The 19,389-nt window shown below is 43.8% G+C and overlaps 1 non-coding gene across 1 annotated transcript; it reads right to left on the bottom strand.

The window, feature by feature from the left end:
- Window positions 1-2,195: 2,195 nt before the first annotated feature.
- trnar-ucu (transfer RNA arginine (anticodon UCU)) lies at window positions 2,196-2,287 on the bottom strand. Its single transcript is given in 2 exon segments — window positions 2,196-2,231; window positions 2,251-2,287. It is a non-coding gene; the product is annotated as a tRNA-Arg (tRNA).
- Between the last annotated feature and the right edge of the window lie 17,102 nt (window positions 2,288-19,389).

Raw genomic sequence — 19,389 nt, 5'->3', positions numbered from 1 at the left:
GCTGAAAGAACACAGAGTGTGGCAGTTAATGGAAAATATTCATCCTGGAGTTCAGTTACTCATGGTGTACCACAAGGTTCCTTTTTGGGTCCACTGCTGTTTGTCACCTTTATAAATGACCTGGGTTCGGGCATGGGATGATGGATGAGTAAATTCGCAGAACACACTAAGTCGATGGAGTTGTCAACAGTGCCGAAGTCTGCTGCAGGTTACAGACGGACATGAATAATCTGAAGATCGGGGCTCAGAGTTGGCATATGGAGGTAATTGTGGAAAAGTGTGAGGTGATTTACTTTGGAATGAGCAACAAGAATACAACGTTCTGGGCTAATTGTAATATTCTTGGAAGCTTAGATGACCAGAGCGATCTCGGCGTCCATGTACATAAAACTCTGAAAGTTAACACACACGTAGATGGATTTGTTTGCAGTAAGCACAGTGTGTTAGTTTTTATTGGGAGAGGGATTTAGTTTCAGGGCCAAACGATCACTTTGCAGCTCCAGACATTTGTCTGGCATGGCCAAACTTGTCGATGTGCGTGCTGTTCTGGTCGCCACGTTATAGGACGGATGTGAAAGCATTGGAAAGGTTGCAGACGAGTTTTCCTAGGATGTTGCCTTCTGTGAAGGGAAGGTCTTACGAGGAAAGGCTGAGGGACTTGAGGCTGTTTTTGATAGAGATAAGAAGTTTGAGAAGTGAATTAATAGAGACATAAAAGATGATCAGAGTTTGCCGTAAGGTGGACAGTGAAGGCATTTTCTTCAAATGGTGATGGTTGGCACAAGAGCATATCGATGTAATTTGAGGGTGATAGATGCCGAGGTAGATGCCTTTCTCAGAGAGTAGTAAGGGTGCAGAACGCCTTGTCTTCAACAGTCGTAGACTCACCAACCTTCAGGGCAATTAAATGATCATTGCATAAACTTACGGCTTATAATGTCAAAATTCTGGTCAGATGGACTTCAGATTGGTCTTACAGGTCGGTGCAACATTAGTGCCAAAAGCACTTTATTGCAATGCAATGCAATGCAATGCAATGCTGCCATTCTGTCATGCAAGTACAGCAAGCTAACTAACTGCACCACTGGACCTGCCGTCTAATGGTGACGAACGGCTCCTGATCTTACCACTAGGCCCCTCAACCCAATTACTCATTTTTGTTTTCTGTGTATCTGAAATGAAACGCAGTGCAGAGGTGGTTATACTGATAATGGATCATCGATTATGAAGCATCAGCTTCAGGAAAATGTCATAGATAAATGCGGTGAAAATCGGTTTTATTGAATACTGCATACATTTACCATGGCTTCCTGCGTTGGTCACAGGCAATGTTATGTGGCCATGGTACTGGGATTTTCCTTCTATCGGCTGCAAATCGTCAGACAATTCGATTCACTGATATTTCACCAACTTCCTTTGGCATGTACATTTGAGACATCGACCCACACTGCACACAACATCAACAATGTTCAGCATACTACGTGCACGAGCATGTGGCATGGTTTTTATGAACAGTGAAGATTGAATAATGTTCTGCAAGGGCAAATTAAATTCAGTTTAATTCGTAAAGTCGCAAGAATCCAGAGTAAGATTCAAATGTCAGAAATTCACGTTCATTACCTTGGCCAGAATTCCAGCCCAGCAAAGGGAAAGTCTGCCCCTGAATCCACAGCATCCATGCAATTGCTTGCTCCGTGTGTCCACTTGGAAACCTATGTGAAGGAACATTCAGCCTGAAGGAGAACTTGTGAGAATCCTCCGCTGTCTGATCTAAAGCTGAAACAAGAGCTGTCTCTTCCAGCCGGGAGGGAAGCGAAGTGGAGATGAGACCAAAATATTATTTGGCGTTTAATTCATATTGTCCTCATTGTGATTATTTAAAAACCTTGGCCAGAAATGGCACAGACACAAAGGAGCAGAAGGAGGCCATTCTTAACACCGATCCTGTCCTGCCACGTAATTTGATATCATCATGGCTCACACAACAATTTTATGTCTTTTTCCAGCCCATCCACAACATCGTACTGGCTAACAGGTATTTATCGATCTCTACCATAAATAGACATCGATAATGTAAATCTGTGGGAGGAAAATGTTCCGTTTCGAGACAGTTAGGTTTATGCACGAATATTACTGGTTTTTCAGATGAGCATCCGAGTCTGGTCTGACCACTTTGCAAAACATAAATTAAAACACGACGCTGATGGGACTCGAACCCACAACCTTTGAATAGCAACCTGAATAGAGATGTAGAAGTCCAACGCGCTTCCCATTGCGCCACAGAGCCGCGCCTTCTGTTACTTTTAAGCACACAAGTTTGCCTTTGACGCATTGCATTCAGGACACCCATCTCGCGTCTGCCTGTCCTCGTCACACTTAGCTGGTCCTTATCCACTCGTGCTCTGGCTCATCAAGTTTTCGGCTACAGACAGCTGAAACGTTCTCATGACACTTACCTTTTCCACATGTTCAGATAATGATTTCCAGATAATCAATACTCTACAGGTGAAAGTATTCTTTCTAAATCTCCTCCTTGTCTCCTGACTTTTATTTATGTTACTCTGTTCATTCCCAATACAGGCTTATCCCTGTCACACATATCCATCCTCTTCATAAAATGAGCACGTTAATCGGTTTCTTATTCAGCCTTCTCTGCGCTTAGAGTAACATCCCCAGCCTAGCTCGCGTACCTTCAGAATGGGAGTGGTCAAACCCTTGCCATTCTTTTCATCTCCTGTGAAATTCTCCTCCTGCATTCAGACGCTTCCAGTATCTGGCGATTACAACAGAAAAACAAAGTTCTCGGAAGAAAAGCCAAAAGGTCTGAACAAAATCAGCAGCTCTTGTCTATCTCTGATGAGGAAGGAAAGTTAACGCTTCGAGTCCAACGATCCGTCTTCAGAACTAATGGGAAGGGAGGGTGGGTGAAGAATGTGTAAGACGGCGGACGGTTTCTAAAATGATTGAACTTGATGTTGGGTCCTAAAGTTTTCATGGTCTGTCGGTAGAAAATGAGTTGCGTGTCTTCCAGCTTGTGTTGTGTCTTGAAGGAGCACTGCAGCAGACCAGAGACTGAAATGATGGCCTGGGAACACAGTGTCTAGATTTGAGTGGTGCTGGAAAAGCACTGCAGTTCAGGCAGCATCCGAGGAGCAGTGAAATCGACGTTTCGGGCAACAGGCCTTCATCAGGAATACAAGCAGAGAGCCTGAAGAGTGGGAACACAGTGTAATGTTGAAGTTACGGAGACTGGAAGATCGGGATAGTTTTTGTTGATTCTGGACAGAACGTAAGTGATCTCAGCTTTGTCACCGACTTTATTTTCCTCTCTCCATTGGAGAGAGATCACATTCTGAGCAGGAAATACAGTTGCCTCGATTAACTGAAGTGCAGAGAAATCTCTGGAACATGCGACCAGGAGCTTCCAGAGTGAGGAGAGATATCTGAAACCAGCAGGAAATGTAACTGACAACATCGAACGTTACAATGCAGTCCAGGCACTTCGACCCTCGCTGTTGCCGCAACCTGTAAAATAATGGGATGTCCATTGTAATGGTAAATTAACTTTTATTTTAAATCCAATAAAAGCACAGGGAAACAAATAAGTAATTATTTGACTTTGCAGAGGCATGTGTTGCAGACAGACAGAAAAAAAATGTAAAGTTAAACCGAAATAATAGCAGACATACAAGGCCAGTAAACTACCATACCAGGGACAAACAGTCAAGGAATGAGAAAAAAAAATCCTTTTGATGTGGAAGACACCTTTCCTCACGTACCATTGGCGAAGGCATCCAGCGAGAGGTGGCAGGATTTGAGACGATGCATACTGCAGGCACAAAAAAACGAAAGATTGTGTTTTCAGCGACGATGTGTGTACCTGATTCAATGCACACATAAGGACAGATATGAAGAAACTAAATTGGCTAACTCAGGCAGATGGAGCAGTCCAGGTAACCCCCGCAAAGAGGGTAGCCTGGCGATAAGGTATGGTAGATGTCTTTGGACCCAAGATTAAGAAGGGTCCCTACTGAGTGCAGGGCAAAAGGCAAACGTGATGTGGGGTTCACAGGAAGCTGTGAACCCATAAGAATAGCCCGGAAGTCTGAGTATTGTCCATGCAGAGCACGAGACCCGTTAAAACACGAGGCTGCCAAAGGATACTACTTTGCATCCCTCCTGAAAGCTTTAGTGATAATTCTTTGTGGATAATCACCGGTGAGAGCCACCATTTTTCTGGTCAAAAAGGCAAACATTCCAGGTGCATCGGGGAAACGGAGCTTTGTTCAAGACCTGCAGGTAGTCAATTATGCTGTTGTTCCGCCCGCCCCAAATGTTCCTAATCCTTGTACTATATGAGTTCGAATTCCACCTGGCAGGAAATGGTTCTCTGCTATGGATTTATCAAATGTCTTCTTTAGTGTACCAGTACACCCAGAAAGTCAATTCTGGTTCACTTTTCCAGTCAAAGGCAAATCATATACATTCAAGCGACTTTGTCAAGATGACTGTGAGTCCCCCACCATAATTAATGAGGCTCGATGCTGGAGTCTGGAGATTTTTGTTTTAACCCCGGGGTCAGCGCTTCTGCAGTATGTAGACGAATGCTTAATAGCAGCACCAACAGAGGAACAATGTGAGAAAGATACGCTTGTGTCGCTCTGCCATCTCGCCAGGAATGGGCACAAAGCTTGTTTCGCAAATATACAATTTGTGCAACAACAGGTGAAGTTCTTTGGTCATTTCCTGTCTGAACAAGGGAAGGGCATTGGTCAAGACAAAGTTCAAACAATCCAGCAAATTCCAAAGCCTCACACGAAGTAACAATTGCTATTCTTTTTGGTCATGCACTCTTACTGTCGATTTTTTATCCCACATTACACAACACTTGAGGCGCCACTAAATGAAATTTCCAATGTCTTAGAGTTGCAGAACCAGAGACCGTTGCAGTTGAATTAAAAAGGCGCTCCAAACCACACCTACACTGGGGGTCCGAATCCAAACAAGCCTTTTGTACAAACGATAGATGCATGACATCTGTGCTGATGCAGGAGAATGTGGGAAAATTGAGGCAGTAGCTTACATTTTGGCTAAACCTAGACCCCGGAACGGCAGGATTGCCTATATGCCTGCAAGCCGTGTTTGCAGCTTAAAAAGTTTGTTGTAGCGTCCAGGGACACAGTCGGCTTTGGAGAATTAACCCTCCTGGTCCCACATGCATCCTTACTGTTTTCCGAGCAAAACACAGCACACATGTCTGCAGCACATTGGCTCAGAAACAATACTGTACTATTGGAGATGCCTAACATTACAATAACGAGATGTAACGTCCGTAATGCTGCTAGCCTTCTCGCCACAACAGGAGACAGAGACCCACATGAATGTGTCGCTGTAACTCACCAAGACCAGGCGTGCAGGATTCACAAACTCAGAATCAGGATATTGGTTTTTTTTGTGAATGGGTCCGCATTCAGTGGCAAACGGACAGGCCAGAATTCTGTTTGGTATGCTGTAGTAACTACCCACGAGGTAGTCAAAGCGGAATCACTCCCTTGTCATCTTTCAGCTCAAGCAGCAAAGCTGATTGCCTTGACTGAGGCATGTCAATTGGCTGAGTGAATGATAGTGAATATTTACACAGACAGCAGATAGGCATTCGGGGTTGTACATAATTGTGGAACTCTGTGGAAACACAGGGGCTTCTTGACCTACACTGGAAAGCCCAAAATACACCGTGGTCTGACTTCTGACCTCCTGGAAGCGGTCCTACCACCGAAATCATTCCTTGTCTGTAAATGTGAAGCCCACACGAAAAAGTACGATTCCCTTTCTGAAGGCAATGCGAATGCAAACTCACCGGGAAGGACAGCAGCCCAGCAGCCGCCAAGTGATCAGTTGACATGTGTATGTCAATTATTTGTAATCTAAAGCAGACTTATGGGAGGTCGAGTCGCAGGCCACGCCGAAGGACAAGCGTGAATGGACAATGGCAGGGTGCAGAATGAGGGAATGGGTGTGGTGTGGCCCCATTGGTAAACCCTGTCAACGCGATCATTATTCCCATTCCATGCCAATTAACACACAGTGAGGACCATGTGTCAAAAGGGGGGATGTAGCGAATAAAGTGGTATGATTTGATCTTGATATTTAATTTGGTTTCCGTGGTCGAATCTGTAAGTCCTCTTCGGACATTGTGCAAAATAATTTTCCAAAGGTCATCCTAGTCAGTCCGGGACTGAGGTTCAGAAAAGAACAAATGTTTCTGTTTTTTTTTTTTGGAGCTGGCTGTGTTTACATTCTCCCCACCTCAAGTTTATAAGGACTTATAAACTTCATTTCTGTCAGCCCAGGTGAGACACTTTGTGATGCGGTTAGTTTCATTGGCAAAGAAAATACATTTATCCCCATGAAGCTTCCTTTCATCCTCTGTCTGCCCATTCATTCAATTTGATCACTGCTGTTCTGATAAATTTCACCTCTGCTGTCCTGTTCTTCTTCCGTAATTCGAGGGAACGTCGAACCGAATCCCAAAATCATATTAATGTTGTTCATATAACATTGTTCATGTTACATCAATGACCTGACCAGAACAAGCTAGCAGGAAATTGAATAACACAAAAAATATTTTTAAAATTCCTTCCAGAAAATTAACCGACTGCAAAGTCAGAATATGAGAAATGTCAGAGTGCACTGATATTTAGCCCATTTCACAATGCACAGATACACCTACACGAGTTCAGTCTTTGCGAAATGTTTATTTATAATTGTGACAATTCCCTGGGGCAGATCCTCCCTCAATCCACAAAAATGTATGCTGTCAAAAACTATTTCAGTTCAGATTAAAACGGCTCAAGATACTTTCCATCAACCGAAAGGTTACTGCGCCATGTCAAGTGAAGTGTATCCAGATAAGGTTAGAACTCCCAGCCTTTTCTCCCACAGCTCTCTATTCCAGTTGCTCCAGCCTAGTTTGGAGCTCCCATCCTGGGCGTTTCAGGCGCCTCTCTGCCTTCATAGAAGAACTGCATGCTCACGGACTTGGTCACTGGCAGAAAGAGTAAAGATTCACGCGTTCATTCCGCTCTCAAATTCCGATCGGATCTTCGCCACTGCGTCGCTAAATTTCTGTTATTCCAGACCTGGAAGCCAGTGTGATTGAAGTGTGCAACCGTAGTTACAATCTTGTCTCGAGGCACTGGTGAAGTAACGATGAGAAACTTCGTTGTTATTTAAAGCAACATTTCAACAATTTGTTTGCTAAGCCTGTACTTTTCATCTTTTCTCGAAATCTATCGAAATCAGTCTTCATCATTCTCAATGATGGACTCTCCACAGCCACTGAGGACATTGACGATGACGATACAACCCAATCTCAGTAGGTTATCCTCTTGTGCATGTAGTGCTGTTCCTCGCCAATCTCAGCCATTGCATTTATTGCTTTTACTGTTGGTTATTTTTTCACGTCATCGTATAGTGGCTCATCCACTGCATTGTGGCCGAAGCAACCTCCATTCAAATCCGAGTATCAGCAATGCGCATTTGTTCCATGTTACTCCACATAACCCTTGCAAAACAAACGCAGAAAGGAAGAAATCAATTTTTAAGGTTAACATGCTTCGAAGGTGATGATTTTCTTGCTTCAAACTTTATCTGCACCTAATCTCGGAGAAGTCTCTCCCTTTCTCAATCACTATTCTTCCATTCTATCCTTCCTCACATGCCACTGGGGCATTGCACAAAGTAACATTCACTTTCACATTGACACCGTTAAGTTAGTGCTGCAGCTGTCACACTTGTTAGGTGAACTTGCACCAATACCACCATGAGGAGCTTTAAGCCACTTAATGCAATCAGATAATGTGGTTGGGTTATCAATCCTCATCTAAAGTGTTTGATTTGCATGGACCAGATATCATTGGAGCACTGGGTTCATGAAAAGGACGCAGAACAGTATCGAGGAAAAGAGACTTTATTGGAAAAGACCAATGTTTGCGAATTCCCCACATTTATTTCTAGTCTTTATTCGTCTCTCGCTAGAGTGTGATGGATAATTCTGCAATTCACATAAAAGAAGCGATATGACAGCTGTGGAAATGGTGCAGAAGTGATTTGCCAATATATTGTCTGGATTGAAGAACTTCAGCTATGAAAGAGTTTCGACAGACTGGCTTTGCTTTTGTGAGAGCAGGAGAGATTGAGAGGAGACAACATTGAGATGTAGGAAATAATGAGGGGCATGGATTGGGTACACTTAATGAAAGATTTCTCGATGATGGATGGATCAATCAATCATAGATTTAAGATAAGAGTCATAAACGTTCGAGTAGCTCTACATAAAAAAATCTTTATCAGCTTGCGAGTCACTGGAATCTGGACATCACTGTCCCTATGAGTCAGAGCGGCAGAAATTCTAATAATCTTCAGAGATACTTAACTGTGAATTTGTAATGCTTTAGGCATACAACGTTAAATGATGGAAAAAGGGGTGAGGATAATCAAGCAGGTGTTATTGACAAGGGCATGCACAAGTAGCTTGCAGCCTCAGTTAGTTCTGACATCCACCGTGTTTGGTAACCTCAGTTGTCACGTGGGATGCCAGTGTTCATTTTCCCGCTGGGGCGGCTCTGACTGTTTCAGGGTTTCAAGGTTTGTGTAAAAATCTGTTGTTCAGGTGAAGGATGCAGATGGTGTGGGGAGGTTCGATGGTTTTGGGAAGTTGGTTTGCGGCCGTTTCCTCCCCTTTCTCGGTGATATCTTCAAGGCAGATGAAACTCATGTGAAGCTCTGCTGTCCTGCAGCGTTTCGAATTGATTTGATTTATTTCCCACTGCATTCAATTGCTGTTTCTTGTCGTTACTTTGCATGTCCCAATATGATGAGTCCAGATCAACTTGTTTTTTAATGGAGTCATTGGATGAGTCTCGTCATTCTAGAAATTCTCTGGCTTCACTCTGTTTAGCTGGCCCCAATGTATTTGTGTTGTCACAGTCGAATTTGTTGTCCTCGTCATCGCTGTGCATTGCTGCTTGGAACAGCTGGTTGTGTTGTTTCGTGGATCTTCCAGAAATATTTTGCAACAATAGATATTCCCGCAGATTCATTGTCAAACCCAACGCCAGGAGGACATGCCATTACCCAACAAACCAAGCTCTCTAAATTATAGGTAAAAGTGTGTCTCGGCACATACAGCCAGACTCCTCTGACCACTCGGAGTTATGAGACAGCATAAACCGAAAGACATATTTGACAATAATTCACCAAAAAATGGACCAAATACCCATCATAGGCAAGACAAATTTGGAAAAAAAAAATTTCATGTCGTGACTGCAGGAAACATTACACAGGACAGACAACTCACGATACGCATTCTTGAAGATCAACTTGACATGAAACACCACTGCCAGGTGTCCGCAGTAAGTTGACTCATGACACTGACTGCCGCTGATTCCGTGGCTGGAATCTCGCAATGTGTGACAGTCTGCAGCAATGGAGAATGTGTTGCTGGAAAAGTATAGCAGGTTATGCAGCATCCAAGAAGCAGGAGAATGGATGTTTCTGACATGAATACGTCATCAGGCATTCGGCCAAAACGTCGATTCTGCAACTCCTCAGATGCTGCCTGATCTGCTGTGTTTTCCAGCACCACACTCTTGACTCTGATCTCCAGTATCTACAGTCCACACTTTATCCTCCGTCTGCAGCATTAGGTAGTTCCTTGTGTGAGGGAACTGTTGATATTACCAATGTATAATTCGATTGCTGATTGAGAAACAGCCCAAAAGAGTGTTTCTGTTGTTTTGAGTTTCCTGGCTGTATAATGTCTGCTTCTGTGATCGTACAGTTTGCAGTAGTCTGGGGAGCGGCTGCAGTTATCTGCGTTTACATCCGAGATGCTATTGGTGCTGTTAGATTTGTTCTTGATTTGTGCAACAGTAACACAGTGACGGATCAATTAATATTTCAAGAAGGCACACCGACGTGGAAAATGTCGAGGTGCTGGTGACATTTGATCAGAGATTACCGAGATTCAGGAGAAACGAATGTTGATTTCTTTCGGGTCGTGATGAAGAACAACCAGGGAAATAAGTCACCAGCGGGTACAGTTTACAAGGGCACTCATAGGAAGCAAAATGCGAAATAAAACGTACAAAATGACGAAGACAGATGAAGGATGAGAGTAATCATGGGTAATCTGACTTCCACTCCGCAGCTCCCCTAATTCCCACACCCAGCCCCATTGTAAACAAATGTTAGAGAACCATAAACATTAACGTCGTCCATTGGAACGATCCAAGTCTTTTCTAAATTTTCGATTCGGCTTTTAGTTTCAGTTTTTTTTTTCTTTCCTGGGAAATCATCTCTTTCATTGTTAGCAATCGTAAAGGGAACCACCCTTTTTGTCATGGAAATAATATGATACTAAACCTTGTTTGTGGCGTGTATAAGACTCCACTGTGTCACACGTTTCTTCTATTTTCTCTCGATTTTAATGGTACTCTGTCTTTTGAATCTTCTGACCAACGTGCATGACCTCATAATCCGGACATGTAACTGCATCTGACAAGTTTTTGCCCACTCACCCAATCTATCTATATGCCTATTCATATTGCCACGATCTCATCATAACATGCTCTCCCACGCGTGTGTATTGTCAGCAAATTTGGACACATTTCACACTTCCCCTTTCTCCATGCTATTAACACAGAGATAATTGAAGCCTTGAATATACCCAGTCTTGAAAGGCCTCTGCTGTAAATGTTTCTACATACTTGCTACCCTCTGAATGTGAGAACATCCTCCTCATTTATTTCTTATGTGGGTAACCCCTTCCCCTGAGATTGGGATCTCCGGTCCTTCACTATTCTGGATATAAAGTAGAACAGAACAAACTTTTTTAAAGTAAAACACAATCTCACTGCTGTCTCCAGTGCCAGTTCTAGGTTTTCTTTTTTAACCTCTGTTTGAACAAACTGCCCTGATGAGCACATTATTGCTGACAATGACACATCTGCTTCAGATTTGCTTCAGTGTCTGTGATTGGAGTGGAGCTGAAAGGCGCGATAAAAGTGCATCTTTTTTCACTCGACCATTTCCATATTATTAACCGCTCTGCTCATGAAAATGGATCCGTTATATGCATTCAATCTCTCACCAATACCAAGCATGTTTCACTCACAGTTGATTTTAAATGATTTCATGTTGGATGAGTTATCTCTGCAACTCCAGAAAAACCGTCTCAACAAATCGATATGTTCTCAGGTCTGCTCATTTCTTGACATATAGGAAACTTGCTCCAAAGAAAACATTTCCAGAGTCGTGAATCTCTCCACAAAGTGATTTTTATTTATCTCTCTGCATGGTGCAAATCAGAGGATTGTGAAAAGATTCTGGGAAAATGTTGCCAATTGTCAAGTGGGAAACCTTTCAGCAAGCAAAACATAAATCCCAGCGTCGAGCTTTGTGAATCTTTAGATATTCCTTGGGGCGCGGATTCAGTGGAAAATGAAGGGTGAACTGGCCGGCTGGGCAGAGACAGTTTAGAAATCTTTCTGTTCTTTCGGAGGCCGGTATTTTGACTCTGATGTACTCCGGACTTGAATTGATCTGTGACATTGAAGGATTTTCTGTTCCTGCACGTCAGGAAGTCAAATCTCATCTCAGCTCCGGGGCAATTAGAAAATGAGGGAACAGATAGGACACTGAAAGGCTGGAAATGAGGCGATTTCTGTAGGAGGATAACTGGTTTCCAGTGTCAAACATGTGACTGTAAAGGGTGGGATCAGCCTATTCCTATGTCTTCACCGTGAATTGCCCAGGATTTATTTCGGAAACGACATACTAATTAAAGATGTTTGTCAATATGGGAGGAGCAGGCTGCAGCTTGCATTCGGGGATCATTAAAGCCATTGGCTCAACAGTCTCTGTGGCGATGTTAGTCAGTGCGTTCGGCTCTTCACTGACAGGTTGCTGTTCTCCCACGACCCAGGAACAGAGCGACAGCTGTTCTCATGCAATCTGTTTTTTTTTTGTCCGCACAGTCCTGGGATTTTACCGAGTTCAGAAAAATATTCCTCAAAAGGCTCGAAGAGAGAAGGCTCCGCTTTTAGGAGAGCTGGTTCCCGGTGACATGTATGTGTCTGCAAAGTGTGAGATCAAACTGTTCCCATTGTTCACAATGAATGCTCCAGGATTAATTTTGGAAACGTCAAACCAATTGAAGACAATTTTCATTTTGCGAAGGACAGGCAAAAGATTGAATTCACTAACAGTCTGCTTTAGGAGATCCTGCAAGGGGCCTGCTACAAGGGACTCCCCAGCCTCTGTGAAGCAATTAGTCCTCTCGTTTGGCTGTTAACCGAGAGGGTGTACCCACGCATGGAGCGGTCGCTGTTCTTATCCATCCGACTCCTTTGCTGTGCACTTTCTGTTTTTAATAGGGTCTGTAATATGTAGCCAAACTGAAACCAAATCAGTGAGGAAACACAAAGGCGTTTCTGTATTGTTGAATGGCTCTTGAAGGGTTGTGGACACTCGGACGCTCAAACAAAAACCGAGACTGCTCAAGGAACTCGGCAGGTATGACATTACCTGTGAGAGAAAATTGAGTTATGAAAAACTCCTGGAGAAGCTCCGAATCGTTGTCTCTGTTCATCTCTCCCCAGATGCTGCCAGATCTGTTTAGTTTTTCCTGCAATCTCTCCCTTTGTTTTTAAATGAATGACCATTTCAACCATCGAGATTGTTTACACAGTCCAAACATGTCCTGACATTTAACCCTATCGAAACTGTGGTGATTGAATTCAAACAAATAAACTTGAAACAAGTTTAGTAGCGCGCTTCTGCAGTTGTGGCCAAGTGGTTGACGCGATGGGCGTTAATTCCACTGTGGATTCCTCATTGCAGTTAAGTATTTTCTGACTGTAATTGAGAGCCGAGAGTGAACTTGGAGAGTGCTTGTTCTCTGCTTTCTTGTTTCAAATTCAAATCGCAGGATAAGGTGAAATGCGTATAACTCAGGCAAGGAACGTTAGTAATCTGCAACCAACCGCCTGTCAGGATGGAAAAGGCAGAAAACTCCAAAGCAGGTAAGATCCATTTAGTTGTACACTTCCATTACTGAATACGTTTGCCCCTCTGACAAAAGTGACGCCAAATGAGATAAGAACCGTTCAGGGGATTGTGGTGGACTGGTGCAGACTTCGTGGGCCAAAGGGCATTTTTGTGCTAGACACTTCCATGGCCAGCTGCGAGGTGGTCAGTTTGTGAAGTAACAGGACATCCTTTGCAAAATGTCCCTCGGCGAGGAAGAGGTCGAAGCTACTCTCCCCGATAGTTCTGACAGTCACGGTATTCATTGGCACATTTCAATTGGTAATAACTATTACGGTGCATATTTGTGGAATCAGTCTATCTGGTAATCAGGACGATGAGACCGTGATGTCTCATTAACCAGCCGAGAGCAAGCCCTTGCAGCTTACATTCCCTGGCTCTGCTTTTGAGATAAAGATTACTTTCTCGATGTGCCTGTGTTTATATCAAACAGCTCATTGACATCGAGACTGGACGTTCAGGTGAAAGTGGAGGTGTGACAGAGGCAGAAATAGAACAAGATGAGACGTGAAAGTGTGTAGATTTTGCCGTGGGTCCGTTGTTTTTTGTGAGGAATGTCTGCTGGGCGCTATGCTGTCAGGTCCCAGGAGCCAGACGGCTTGTTTCGATGGAATTTGTGTTATTGAAAGTTACACATGAGAAGCGTGTTCGATTATTTCAGCTCAGTATCCATTTCATATCGCGGCTCACCGCAACGGTGCACATATTCTGGCGAAGTGTCTTGTATTCCACTTAAAGCCACCTTTCTCTGGAGAAACTTACAGACGTAAAGCACATGGAGTGGGGAGAATCCTGAGGACACTGTCACTGTCGGAGAATGTGCCTGTGTGACTGCCTCTGTATGTGAACATGAGAATACGCTCCTCAAAGGGGTTACAACAGTGTGACCAGGTCAACCTTCAGTACCATTGTTATGTCATTTAAGATCCCAGGGAGAATGTAACCGCAGCAAACCGAGACGAGAATAGATGTATGCCTGATATCGTGCGCTTCAAGATAGACGAATGACACTTCTCCACTCTTTTCCCACACGCTTTTTAAACTCGAGGCCAGAGAGAAACTGACATGACGAGAAAATCGCTTCACAACTTTCTACTACCAATTTTGCAAATGTACTTCTATCTTGCCACCTAAATCATTTATTTAAATGTAAAAGAAATGAATGTGCGCTCAGCCAATGGGACACCTTTGGTAACAGTCCTTCAGTCTGAAAACTACCCTGCATCACCATTCTCAGCATACTGCTGTTAAACTAATTTTATATCTAAGTGGAAAACTTACATTTAACTCCATGCGATCTAACTTTATGAATTAGTCAACCATGTGGAACCGTGTAAAATATTTTATTAAAGTCCAAGTGAGCAAAGTCTGTTGCTTTGTCCTCATTGATCTTCTTGGTTACGCCCTCAAAAAACTCAATCGATTCTGTGCAAAACCATGCTGATTATCCCGATTCATTCCTTGTATCTAAACATTCATGTAAATCCTATTATTTAGAATTGGACCAAACAACTTACGCACGACCATAACCAAACACGATCATCTATCGCTCCCAGGCTTCTCCGTGAATTCCTTTCTAAACAAAGGCACAATAGCCACCCCCTGGTCATTCGGCGCCCCATTCGTCATAATAGATGATAAAAATATTTCTACAAAAGTTCCAAAGGTTTCTTTCCCGAACTTCCCACAAGTTTCCGGGATACAGGAGATCAGATCCCAGAGAAATATCCAACTTTATATTATGCAGGTCCTCCAGCCCATCCCCTTTTCAATGCGAACGACTTTCAAAACATCAATATTTAATTGTACCCGTTATGTCGTTCTCCATAGTGTTAAGTGACGCGAAGTGAACATTATATGTCTCTCCATCTGCTGAGATTCAAGACAAAGGTGAGCTCTTTCATCGTAAAGTCCTATTTGATCTCAAGTTCTTAATTATTGTAGATTCTCTTTCGACTATACTTAGCTTTATGTTCTGATGACATCTCATATCCTCGATTGACCTTTATAATATCCTCCTTAAGAATTCCCCTCCACTCCTTATATCGTTCAAGAGATTCACTTGAAACCATGTGTTTATATGGAAGCTGTCCACTTTTAAAAAAAAAAGTCTTATGACAAGGCGTAAATCTCAGCAATCAACGTTGTTCTAACGGAATACCTACAATGTGGAACTCGGCCATTCGGACCAAGAAGCCCCCACTGATCCTGCGAAGGGAATCACTCCCAAACTCACACCTCTACTCAATTCCTGTAACTCTGAATTTCCCATGACCAAAGAACGTCAGCCGCACATCTTTCGTCTGGGGAGGAATGTGCAAACTCCAAATACACAGTCATCCAAAGTAGATATTGAACCAACATCGCTGAGGCCGCAAGACATGGGTACTCGCCACTGAGGCAGCCATTATAAACCTCCGATCCACCACTCAAAATATATCATCACTTCGATATGGGGTCGAGACCTGCTCCTAATGTTCCAAATGGATCTGTCCAGAGCCTCCTATTGACTTAGGTGTAAACCTCTGCCCGTGCTTTCCTATTCGCTTGAACTGAACACCTGCATTGTATTTGCGTTCCAAAACACCAACTGAAACTGCATGTGAAACATAAGAGAAAATTGAACTTTGAATTCTTTCCGCTTTCATAAAATTGTTTGTGCCTCTACTCTTACCACCAAACATGTGACCGCACACTTTTCCACAAAGTACCGCAACTGCAACAATTTTTTCAAAGCACTCAGTTTGTTCAAGTCATCCTGCAGCATGCCCACTTCAACAATAAGATCTGCCCTTACGCCTATCATTGTGTCTTCTTCAAATGGAGCAACAACACCCTCAATTCCTTTGAATGGATCCTTCATACATAATGTGAATAGATGTGTTGCCAACACTGACTTCTGCTGAACTCCACTAGTCACGGGCTGCCATCCTGGAGAAGACCCCTTTACCCAACTGCCTGCATTCTGCCTATCAGCCAAGCCTCAATCCATGTCCTCTTCTTTAGCAGTTTGCCGTACTGCACCTTGACATATGCCTGGGGAAATTCAAGCTGGTCACCTCCACCGGCTTGACTTCGTCTAGCTTGCTCATTACCTACTCAAAGCATTTAACACAAAGCTGATTTATTTGATTGTAATCTAGAATATTCCAACTTTGATTCCAGGCCTGAATGTGAAGAACAACAATGTTCAATTGCTGTTGCGATATGTAAACACTACGCTGCCTTAGTAGGGTCGATGAGTGAGTGAATTCCTTCCCTCAGTGGGATCCTCTATTCTCTCAACAGGGTCGATGAGTGACCTAAATGTTTTGCTCACATGGAGCAGGTAAATGCTTGCGGCCAAATGCAAACCAGATGGTGTACTGAGAGTTGAGATGATCGCTTAACCCTATTCCTCGAATAGGTTCCTTGAAACTTCTGTCACAATTCTAAAATATCGATGGGAAATCAGTTCTACAGAGACCAGAGAGCACATCCCACAGGCTACATATTTGTTAGGTCTCTCCACAATGTGATGACGTTCATGATGAACTGTCCCCAGGAACGTTTATAATGATTAATGTCTTTATTCAGTGTGAACACGTTGAACACACGCAAGTATTCAGCACCTTCTGCAGCACTTCCCGCAGTCATGGCATTTAGAAAGTCCTGTTAATATGGCGAGAAAGGTGATGAGTAATCCGGTCGCTCGGACTTTGCAGCACGGTCCCACAGATTTGGAATTGGAAAGGTCTCTATTCCGGGTGAGCACGTGGGTCAGACGTCAGGTCTCTATATATCTTAATGGACTCTTATTTATGTGTGCATATTTCTCAGAGATGAACACATAGAGGTTTGTTAACATTTTCCAAAGTCCGGAGAGAGAAAAGGTTTCTCATTAGTGTGAGCGTCGTGTTCGGTTCTCCAATCGCTGGACGTTTTAAAGCATTTTCCGCAGTTCAGACACTGAAATCGTTTCTCATCATTTTGAACGAACAGGTGTCGCAGCAGGTCAGTGAAAGAGTGAATCCCTTCCCACACTCTGAGCAGATGAATGGCTTGTTCCTGGTATCATTGCGTCCATGGGCATTCAGCTCAGACAGGGAAATGAATCCCGACATTTCCACAGTCATTCCTCACTATGACTGCAATTGTGGTGTGTAAGTCTGATGACAGGTAAAAACCTGGTCCACACGCACAATAAGTGAACGAAATATCTCACACTATTACCAGAGCTTTTTCCTTTCATGTTCGAAATCTGATCAAGTTGTATTTGGGATAGAATTCGTGGTTTCATCAGATTATGGTGGAGAGGTTGACTTCTAAATCTTCCCCTTCTAATATCCTGCGAAATTGATGTGATCCCAAAATGAGAGTGTGAAACCGTCTTTCAAAAGACTCTAGAATCTGTCTGAAGATATGGTTTGAAGGTAAGGGATTTTCGACACGAAGAATTTGACCAGAGTTTTGTCAGAATCTTTCATGCACACAACTTCCACCACAGAGAACGAGCAGGTCAGCAGGTGGATATGAACACGATCGCCTCCGTGTTCTCTCCAGGTCAAACACTGTCCTGACATGTCTGACATACAGTCCTGTTGGAGTAGACATTTCTTACAATTCAATCATTGCAAAACTGAGGCCTCCGACTTCAGTCCCTAGCTCAAAATCCACTACCTCTCCACTGAGTCGAAAGTGTGATGCTGGAAAAGCGCAGCAGGGCAGGCAGCAACGAATGAGCAGGACAATCGATATTTTGGGCACGAGACTTCATCAGGAAAGAGGCTTGTGAACCGAGGGGGTACAGAGGCAATGGAAGCGGGTGGGGTGGGACAAGGTAGCGGAGAGTGTGTTAGATTGACGGAGGTGGAGATAATGATGAAAGGTCGCAGCGCAGGCTGGAGCAGATAGGTGGGATGGAAGATGTACAGATAGGACAGTTCATGAGAGCGGCGGAGGCCCTGGACCTGAATGAACTTGGCTATGTGGGAGGGAGAGTTGACTGTTCAGCCAGAGGCCAGTGGTGTTGTTTGGTGCGGGTGTCCCGGAGATGTTTTCCGAGGTGGTCTGTAATTAGGCATCCAATTTCCACAATGTCGAGGAGACAGCAAAGGGAGCAATTGTTACAGTAAATGACATGCGTGGAAATGCAGGTAAACCTCTGATGGACATGCAAGGGTCTTTTGGGCCTTTGACAGAGTTGAACACGGATGAGTGGGTGGATGTTTTGCAAATCCCGTGTAGGAATGAGAAGGTGCTGGGAGGGGAGGGTGGTTTTGTGGTAGCGTGCACTTTGTAAGGGAGTGGAAGAGGGAATCATCTTTATAGTAAATGGATAGGGGTGGGGAGGGAAGCACATCTTAATTGTTGGGGTTCATTTGCAGCTGACGAAAATACCGGAGGATGACATGATGTCTACAGAGGCTGCTAGATTTTAAAGTGTTGAAGAAGGAAGTTCTGTCCTCTTCATATTTGGAGTGATGGGTTTTGGGAGTGGGGTTGAGGGAAGTGAATGAGATGAGCTGGAAGGCATCATCGACGACGTGACAGGAGAAAATGCCTCGCCACTGATTCAAATTTCTTCCTGGCATTGGTTTGAGTCTGAACAGACACGTCATTACCATGGTGACATCCTTCATCTCGTGATGTGTTTTTAACCACATATCTCCATCATCACCATGTCAGCCGACTTGCACCTCATTAACATCATTAACTCTTCCCCGTCTCTGCCGTTCTGCAGCTCAAACGCTAAACCATTCGTTTGGACGACACGGTCATAATACACTTCGATCCGTTCTTTCAAATTCCCTCCCTGCTCTGGTGCTAGTGGAGCAATGGATAGAGAGAGAGAGGAGTTGAGCACGTGGCTACATGGATGGTGCAGGAGGGAGGGTTTTGGATTCTTGGATAATTGGGGCTCTTTCTGGGGTCGATGGAACCTGTACAAGCAGGATGATCTTCATCTGAACCAGAGGGGTACCAATATCTTTGGGTGGGTGCGGGAAATTCGCTAAGGCTATTGGGGTGGGTTTAATCTAATCCAACAAGGGGATGCGAACCAAAATTGCAGTTCAAGAACAGAAATTTTTGAGAGTAGGGAGGTCCAGAATCAAGCTTCAGGGGCGCAAGATGGCACCAGCAAGCATGAATTTGGTTTGGAGTGTGTCTGCTTCAATGCCAGGAGCATCCAGAATAAGGTGGACGAACTTGCAGCTTGCATTGGTACCTGGGAATTCGATGTTGTGGCCATTTCGTAGACATGAACAGAGCAGGGACAGGAATGGTTGTTGCAGATTC

This window comes from Chiloscyllium plagiosum, unplaced genomic scaffold, assembly GCF_037043375.1.
Source record: "Chiloscyllium plagiosum isolate Xiang-an unplaced genomic scaffold, Cpla_swu_hap1 HiC_scaffold_48, whole genome shotgun sequence".
NCBI classification, from domain to species: domain Eukaryota; kingdom Metazoa; phylum Chordata; class Chondrichthyes; order Orectolobiformes; family Hemiscylliidae; genus Chiloscyllium; species Chiloscyllium plagiosum.
Note: the sequence above shows the minus strand (reverse complement) of the source record. Positions and strands in the feature narration are given on the sequence as shown.